This window comes from Cavia porcellus, unplaced genomic scaffold, assembly GCF_034190915.1.
Source record: "Cavia porcellus strain 051 isolate PalLab524CR breed Dunkin Hartley unplaced genomic scaffold, mCavPor4.1 scaffold_17, whole genome shotgun sequence".
NCBI classification, from domain to species: domain Eukaryota; kingdom Metazoa; phylum Chordata; class Mammalia; order Rodentia; family Caviidae; genus Cavia; species Cavia porcellus.
Window position 1 is genome coordinate 52,838,659 of NW_026947500.1, and position 9,681 is coordinate 52,848,339.

The window sequence follows — 9,681 nt, forward strand, 5'->3', positions numbered from 1 at the left end:
ATGTTGGCCATAACCATTAATGTAGATGGCTTCAATCCACCAATAAAAAGAAACAGGCAGAGTGGATCAGAAGACAGGATCCATCAAATTGCTTTATACAAGAAACACATTTAACTTGAAAGAAAATTCATAGACTGAAAGTCAAAGGAAAGAGAACAATGCTTTATGTGACAGAGACTCAAAAAAAAATGTAGGGGTAATTTGTCCATCAACTGCAGAATAGATAAGAAAGATCTGGCATTTTTATACAATGAAAAGTCACTCAACTATAAAAAAAGATAATCCTGGGGCCATAAATTTAGCTCAGCAACATAAGTGCCTGCCTGACAAGAGAAAGGTTGTGAGTACAATCCCTGGCACAAAAAAGAAAAAAAGAAAAAGAGGAAGAGGAGGAGGAGGAGGAGGAGACAGACGAAAGAAAGAAAGAAAGAAAGAAAGAAAGAAAGAAAGAAAGAAAGAAAGAAAGAAAGAAAGGAAGGAAGGAAGGAAGAAAGAAAGAAAGAAAGAAAGAAAGAAAGAAAGAAAGAAAGAAAGAAAGAAAGAAAATCTCAAGGTGCCTGTAGCTAAAGTCGATACAACTTGAGATCACGCTCATGGATGAAATGGTTCAGAGTTGCATGGGTGAGCATCATGTTGTCTCCCTATTATAAAAAAACTAAAGGAGTTGGTGGCATCCAAAATGCACAGTAGATAGTGTGAAAGTGTAGGAGAGGAAGTGTCTAAAAGGGGAAGGCAGTAGCCATTGTTAATCTATTATCATGCTTTGAAACCCTGTATTATTTTCATTTATCTGTCTTTATTTGTTTTGTTTTATTATATGTTATAGCATGGATAGCTATTTCAAAGATAACAAAAAATACTGTGGTAGCCATTATTGTTTTCCTATTATATTGTTTTGAAGTCCTGTATTGCTTTGTTTTTCTTTGATTAATTTTATTCTATGATGTTTTCTTTTATTTTATTATGTCTGATGGTATAGGCAGCTACTCTGAAGACAAGACGCATTATGGTAGCCACTGTTGTTTTCCAATTATCTTGTTTTGAAGTCCTATATTGCTATCACTGTTTCATTTTGACTGGTTTTATTCTGTTCTGTTTTGTTTGATTTTACTACAGCTAGTGGTATGGGAAGATATTTTTCAAGATAACAAGAGATATTATGGTAGCATTTATTAATTTCTTTTTATCTCATTTTGAACTCCTGCACCACAAATCTGTTTAGTTTTGTTTTGACACATTTAGAATGTGTTTTGTGTAGTTTGGTTTCACTGTATTCTGTTTTATTTCATTTGGTTTTATTTTCTTCAAAACAAACAAAGAAAAGGAAAACTACACCCAAACATATGATTATTAAACTACTGAAAATTGAATATAAAGATAAAATCCTAAATGAAGAGGAAGAAAGACACATTACAGAGGGGAATAATGGTGCAAATAACATCTGGCATTCAGAAAGTGTATAGGGTCCAGAACACAAGAGTGCCATTTTTTAAATACCAAGGAAAAAATCCTCAGCCCCAAATTTCATGTCAAACAAGATTTTTTCCTCCCAAACTGGAGCCAAATGTAAATACTTTCAGATGAATCAAGCAATCTTGACAGAGTGTTAGAACTACAGGTAGGAGGGAGAACATGGTAACTACCTAAGCTGTGCTCTGATTGGCTGGCACCTTTAGGACCAGTTTGAATCTTGGCTGTTAAAGCTTTGGTTGGGGCAGCTCACAGGGAAGCTGGTACATTTGCTCTGACATGGAATGGAATTAGGATCATGAATGAAGAGGTGAGGGGAACTCCAGTAAAAGTGCTATGGTGTCACCCTCTAGTCCCAGGAGAGATCAGGGAAAGTTGTGGAATGCGCCTCAGGTGGTGGTGGATAATGACAAGTCCTTTGCCTTTGATGCTGTTTGACCCCTTGGCTGAACAGGAAGAGGTCTTCAATACAGTGGTAGACCCACTCATAAAGTCCTGTTCAGAGCATGTGTAGCACACAGGCCACCTGGCTCTGTAAAAACATGTTTACTCTGCAGAGCAAGAGAAGGAACCAAGAGTCAGGGTTGTTTAGGGTAATGCAACTGTTCTTCAAAGAAACTGGGAAGGACAGTGACTGAGTTTACTCTGAAAGATTTGCAGGGGAGATTTACAATGAAGAAATTTTGGATCTTCTGGGACCACCTTGAGAGAAAGCCACACATCGTGGAGGAGCCTGAAGGAAAAATGAAGATTTGGGGGCTCACTGGGAAGACTGTTTTAGCAGCTTTTGATACTGTTTCCTGTCTGAGGCAGGGCAACAAATATAGGAGTAGACTGTGGTCTCCACAGCACTGAACTGGCAGCTGTCCAGATCTCATGCCATCTGCACAGTCTCCATAAAGCAAAGAAAGAGCAGCAGTGTTCAGTAGAAGCTCCCACGTGGTAAGGCTTGCTGGGTCACAAAGACAGAGGAAAACCAAGGCAGAAGGGATCATTGAAAGGAAGCTATTGATTTCACAGAGGCTTCCTTTGCTTGGGAAATATAATCTGTATTCTCAGAAATGAGACAGAGGGATGGTTTGGGCCCAGGAAAAATTCCAATTGACTCAACTGTTTCCAGATGTTGTAAGCAGTAAAGTCATAACCTCATGGCAGGCTGGGTGAGTCCTGCTGATGCCGATCTAGAAGAAGCAGTAAATACACTTTACTATGCAGACAGAGCAAGGAAAATCAAATAGAAACCCATTGTTAGTATCAATCCCTAGACAGCCGAACTCAATCATCTTAAATACCAAGTACAAGAGCTGAAGCTCTCATTGCTGCAAGCCCATCAAGGTCCCCTTCCTGGATGAATTTATGTGGAACCATCAAGGAATCTGCAATCTATTAGGGAGAAGAATCAGTCCCTGGCAGAAGAGAATGAAAACTTGAGCCACAGTTTGCACATGGCACTGATCACTGCTCAGCTACTGGACAGAATCATTTTAAAAGAACAAGAGAAGGAAGAACTGAATGCTGAGATAGCACAGTTCAGGCAGCCTGCACACTGGATCTTTAAAAGCAAGTGGAAAGGCTGGAAGACCAGGAATTAAAAGGAAAGCAGAGATAATCCATAACCTCCAAATAACTGTCCTTCACTTTTAGTTGCTTCCACTGTCTAAACTTCTCAGTGTTCTCTCTCATAGGATGCATTAACTTCCTGCTGTGTGTTCATCCTCTGTATTTCCTGTCCTGTTGAACAACAGTGTTGGTTGTGGGGTTGATGCCATCAGAACCGCAGTGGAAGCAGAAGCTTGAGTAGAACCTAGTCAGGGTACCAGCAGGTCTCTTGGTGCTTTCACCAACCAACATTTCCTGAAGCAAGTTTGGACATCAGAGTGGCTGATTGAGCTGAACTGAAAGATGCCCTAACTAGGAAGATGACAGTAAATGATGGCCAGCAATGAGCCATACAGTTCCAATGTCAGCATAACATTAAAAAATCTAGAATTAGAAGTCAGTAGGCTACAAAAGGAAATGGAAGAGTGATTTCTTTATCTTTAGGCAGCAAAATGAATGTCAAGTAAGCCAAGTTGAGTGGGTATCATTGCAAACTTCCCCAGGACTGGGAGGGTCACATGGCTGATTTTAAGATGAAACCAGGTAAACAATCCAAACTTCTGAATCTACAAGGTACTGTCACCAGACTGACTCAGGAAATACAGAGGATGAATACACAGGAGGAAGTTAATGTGTCATATGAGAGAGAACACTGAGAAGTTTAGACAGTGCAAGCAACTAAAAGACCAAGAAGTCATCCAGTTAAAAGGAGGAGACAGTAAGAGGCAACTCGAGCAGCTTAAACTTGAAAGCAACTTCCAGAAGTAGTCAGGTATGCTAAGAGGCAAACTGAGGAGGCAGAAACTGCTAACAAGTGTTCTGAGGATGCACTCTACAAGCAACAGACACTCACTGATGAGTGGAAAATGACTCGGGGCCCTGGGGTGGGAGATGCTGCAGCTCTAGTGAACAGTTGGCTTGGAAATAAAGTTGAGGTAGTGATCAGCACTGAAGAAACCAAACATCACTTGAATGACCTTCTTGAACATAGAAAGACCCTGGCTTAGGATCTAGCTCAACTCAAAGAAAAACAGAAATTGGGGGCATATCTACCTCTGAAACTCTAGAGGCACACATTCTCACATGTTGATGCAGGTGTGCAAGGTTGGAGGTCAGAGGACTATACTGCAAAGCAGATGCAAAGCCTGAAGATGGGAAGAAAACTCAGGAGCGCTCAGATCGCTGACTCCTAACAGCAGCCCCTCTGAGCCAACAGTGAAGGAGCCAAAGCAACGCTAGAAGAACACTTCAGAATCCACATAGGTCTTGAAACGTGTGTTTGGAGAGCTGGTCTCCTCCAAAATCAAGGTCAATAAGCTAGAAAAAGCAGCATAAAATGAGTGAGGCCAGGTGGGCCGATATGCAGTGGATTTTGTCTGAGAAGCACAATCATTTTGCTAACACAGAGGGAGAATTGCAAGCCGAGATCATCAAACGGGAGTAGCAGCAGCCGGAGAAGACGCCACACATCCTCAGCCAGCTACAGCAAAGCCACATGATAGAGGAGAAGCTGGAGGAGGCAGTGGGGTGGAAAGGAACAGCTACTGCTGGGCACCCTGGGGTGCCAGCAGGAAGAGCTGGAGAAGGTGCAAGAAGTGTATGAGCAAAATCAGCTGCTTCTGCAGACTCAAGCAGAACTGACTCACCTCCAAGTAGCCAGTGCACAGAAACTTCATCTTCCTAATGACACTGTCTTCTGTGAATGTGTCCCACCTAACCTCAGACCTTCCAGGAAAAAAGTTTCTGTGGCAAAGTGAGGACACTGAAGATCTAAACTATCATTCAGAGCATTCTGTGACTGAGCATGGGGACCATCATGGCAGTGGTTAGGATGGAAATAAAGAATGGAAGCCAACAACATTAATCAAGACATCCGGGAAGAACACAATGCATGCTCCTGCCAGGACAGGTGGGGAACAAGAAGTGCGGGTGCAGGAACAAAATCAAGTTTGCTTTGACCTCCCAGAACCAAAATATTTATTAACAAAATCCCAAGAAAATAAGGCCCCAGAGAAGAAACAGAAGTGCCAGCAACCGCAGCTTTGTCTCTGGCTGTTCCCTATCAAAGAAGAGGTCCACTGTAGTTAGAATTATCGTCTGAACCCAAGCCTTCCCTGGTAGTACTTTCTGGTTGCATCTAGGACAGGCTTCTTAAGAACGTCTCTCAATTTCAGGCTTCTTGCTATGGAGGAAAGGGATGAAGTGTCACTGAAAGGAAGGGAAATTATGTTGTGTGTTGTCTCTCAGTCTCCAGGCCCTTGCCCCAGTGCTAACTCCTGCTCCAGCAGGTGCTGAGCCCTCTACAGAAGACAGGACAAACATACCTCCCAGCGGCTCAGCAGGAGCCAATGCCCCGGAGCTGTGGACTGTTTCTTATTTGGGAGCAGTTAAGTCTATCTCCTAGTAGAGATGAGGACAAGGGTTTCTGGTGTAGCTTAGGAGCTTTGGAGAGCTTAGTAGAGTGACTCAGCCTAGAAGAACTAAAATCCTCCACACCCCGGTGCTATGGAGCTGGGTCTTTCCCCCCGACTCTCCCTGGACTTCAGGTCTTTTATGAGAACCTTCAACTATCTGCCATTTGACCGAAGTAAGTGCAACATTCTTAAATGTTAATAAAGAAAGTTTAACTAAAAATACTTTTAATTTTTTTTCTTTTCCCAAATTTCTTTTAACATTTTGATTGTAATTCAAATACAGTAACCATTCCACAGTTACAGCATATGTAGAAGTAAATTGTTCAACAATAGGAAAAGGTAGCAAATGGAATTATGAAGTCGCTGCATTCTTATGATTTAACATGATTCCAAGGTTAAGTGTGATAGGCTAACCATTCATGTTGTTATTATTAGTCTTTATCAACTATAAAACAGATACGAAGAATAAAAACCTAAAAGTTAATATATATGATATCTAGAAACTATAGCCTTTGCTAATTGGGTGATTTTCAGAAATATTTGTGCTTATAAAAGTTGGTGAAACTGAGCCTAAGGTTATTTGTTTAAAATTTTGTACTATGGCAAAAAATGATTTTTTTAATTGGGGAAGAAAAATCATTTGTATTCAAATGCTTCTGAAAATAACAGGATATTGGAATATTGGATTTTATGTCTCTGCCCACTTAACTTAACAAGAACTTAAATGGGGAGGAGAGAGCATATTTTGAGACAGCACATGAATCTTTATCAGATTCATTGCTGATATCTCCTAAAAACTTTAGTTACAAACCCAGCACCATAGAGTGAGTAGTGATTAATGTAAATCAGTGATTCTTGAAGCATAATTTCCCAATTCTTAGAGCTCCCTAAAAGCCCACTTTACTTTGATTCAGTTATATATGAAGTCAGGAGTAGGATTCTTTTGACATGCCTTTTATCAACCTAAGGAAGTTAACTCTCTTCCTAGTTTGCTAAGAGATCTTAGCAGAAATAAATACTAGATTTTTAAAAGTATTTTCTCTTAAATTTTGAGGTAAAGTTTTACAGTGCTTTTTTAATTTGTTAGTGTTCTGAGTTGAACCAATTTGTGAACACAAAGGTTTCACACAGATTTACATCTCCAACTTGTTTTCTGCATTTATTTTGAGATGTCTCTCTCTGTGTTAATAAGTTTCACAGGCCAGCCTTGAACTCCTTTTGTCCAGCCTCCAAACTGTTGACATTGTGAGCTGTATACCACAACACCTGGCTCAATTTATTTTTATAATATGGAAACAAACTTGCATTCCTACATGAATCATACTTTGGCAGATCTATTCCAACTTTTATACTTTGTGAGTGTCAGTGCTCTAAAACTCGGGAATTGTTGCAAACTAAATTCAAATCAATGATTCCAATGGAAACCATGCCAAATTCTTTCTCTCTCTCTCTCTCTCTCTCTCTCTCTCTCTCTCTCTCTATCAGGAGATCAAACCATGGAAAATTCTCTCTCTCTCTCTCTCTCTCTCTCTCTCTCTCTCTCTCTCTCTCTCTCTCTCTCTCTCTCTCTCTTTATCAGGAGATCTCTTTACCAGGGATCAAACTCATGACCACCTGCTTGCAAGGCAGGTACTTATGCCACTGAGCTAAATCCCCAGCCCCATTGGCAAACTCTTTTTCACACTGATTCTAAAATTCACTTGGATATATGAAGAACAAAGAAAGAACAGTAAAAATAAGAATGGAATTAGACAATATTATCTAATTTCAAGACCTATTATGAAACTACAATAATCAAGAGAGTGGGATTTTTGGTAAGACATACATCACCATGAAAAGAATACAGACAAGAAACAGAACCACACATCTATAAATAGTTAATTGTTTAAAAATGTTTTTACTAGAGCCTGTTAGTTTTACAAACTATAGGTTTTCAGTATAGTGCTTTGATACATGTGCACACTTCAGCACATCTATACCCACCACAGTCCCTTATACATCCTCTACCTTCTTCCCTGTTCCCTTGCTCTTATCCAATAATAGTCACTCTCCTACTTTCACGTCATTCTATTTAGATTTTTCATATCAGGGAAAGCATATGATACTTTTCTTTCTGAGTCTGGCTTACTTTGCTTGACATTATCGTCTCCAGTGCCAGCCATTTTCTTGCAAATGATGCGATTTCCTTATTCTTTATAACTGAATAATACCCCCTGATATATATAAACCACATTTTCTTTACCCATTCTTCTGTTGATGGGCACCTAGGCTGGTTCCATATTTTGGCTATTGTGAATTAGTGCCAGAGTAAACAAGGTTATGCAGATAACCCTATAGTACACTAATGTTAGTGCATCAGGGCATAAACACCCAAAGAGTACCATTGCTGGATCAGATATAGTTCTACTTGGACTGATGTTGGCTGTTGATTTTTTCATGCACAAACTTTATTATTTTGAGGAATGATCTTTCATATCTACTTACTGCATGAATTCTATCATGAACTAAAGTTGAATTTTGTCAAAGGCCTTTTCCTGTGACAAAAAAGATGATCACAGGATATTTGTCTTTGATTATATTAACATGGTATATTACACTTATTGATTTGTATATGAGCCATCCTTGCATCTGAAGAATGAAATCAATTTGATCAGGGCAGGTGATCATAAAGTTATACAACTGAGTTTTGACAAAGTTACAAAATCATATTATTTTCAGCAGTAGTTCTCAAAATTAATGAACTTCAAGCCCTGCCATGCACATTTACTAATATAAACTCTGAGTAGTGATGGGTTCAAAGGTAAAGCCTAAGCACATAAAACTTTTAAAAGAAGATGAGACAAACGTCTGGGACATTAGGCCGAGGGTTTTATAAGCCAAAACCATGACTCATGGAAGAAAGAAATATTGATGAATGTCATTTATCAAAATAGAAATTCTGCTTCTCAAAGGATTGTTAAAACAATTAAAACAAGTCAAAACCTTAAAAAATCCAGACTATCCAAATTATCAAGACTCAGTAGTGTGAAAAATTGTCAATAATAAATGGACAAAAATTTGACAGTTATAGCTATTACACTTGCCACAAGTGAGTAGGCCAGGAGAAAGCAGCCAGCTGGTTCATGCAGAGCGCACCCAGTTGAATTCAGAGCTGAGACTAAGATTTTACCACTTCTAGATAGTGAAATGAAAGAAATGGAAGCATTTAGAGCTATGACTCTAAATGGCCAGTAAACAACAAAAATAATGCTCAATTGCACTAGTTGTTAGAAAAATGTAGGTTAAAACCACAATAAAATACAGTTCCTATTTAGTACGATGGTTTTAATTTTTTAAAGAGGAAAATGAGTTAATAAGGTTGCAGAAAAAATGGAGCTAACTGAACTTTGCTTGAGAGAATGTAAAAGGTACAACAACTGTAGAAAGTTGTTAGACATTTCCTAAAGAAGTAAAATGCAGAATCAGTGTACGATTTAGAATTTCTGCTACTAGGTATATACTGGGAAGTGCAGAAAGTCAAACAGGTATTGACACTGATATGTGCATAGTAGCACTGGTCACTGTAGTCAAGCGTGGGAATTCCCTGGATGCCTATCACCAGATAGGCGGGATAAACAAAAATAGAGTATACAAATAAAGGCATTGTTATTCAGCCATTAAAGAATTAAACTTTTTATATGTGACAATGCGAATGAGCCTTGATACAATATGACACATTAAGTGAGCCAAATGTGTGTCATAGTTCCCCTTGATTTTCAGTTTAATTGGCTTGAGAGGTGCCTAGAAGCACCATCTGAATGTGTCTGGTTCATTCTTTGTGGCATGATCTCAGGATCCCAAGTCGCTGGTGCCTGGTCTCTTCCTTTCTGGGCTCTTCCTCCTACTTTTTGTCTCCTGTGTGCCATGAATTGAGCAGCTTTCCTTCCTCCTGCCCTCCATGTGCATTATTTCTGCCTTGGAGGAGCCAACCATAGACTGAAAGCCATGCTTCCATGTGTGCATGAGTGTGGGTAAAAACCACACATGAAGAAAGCCAACTTTGAGTCACAGGCTATCATCCCCACTGGAATAAACTTACCCTCTTACCTAGAAATCTATACCTTCATATCTGTATTTATCCTTATGTAAATAAAGCCCTAAAATGAGAAGACAATTAAAACCCTGTTTTAAGGGCTATACAAGGGAAATGAGTGTGACA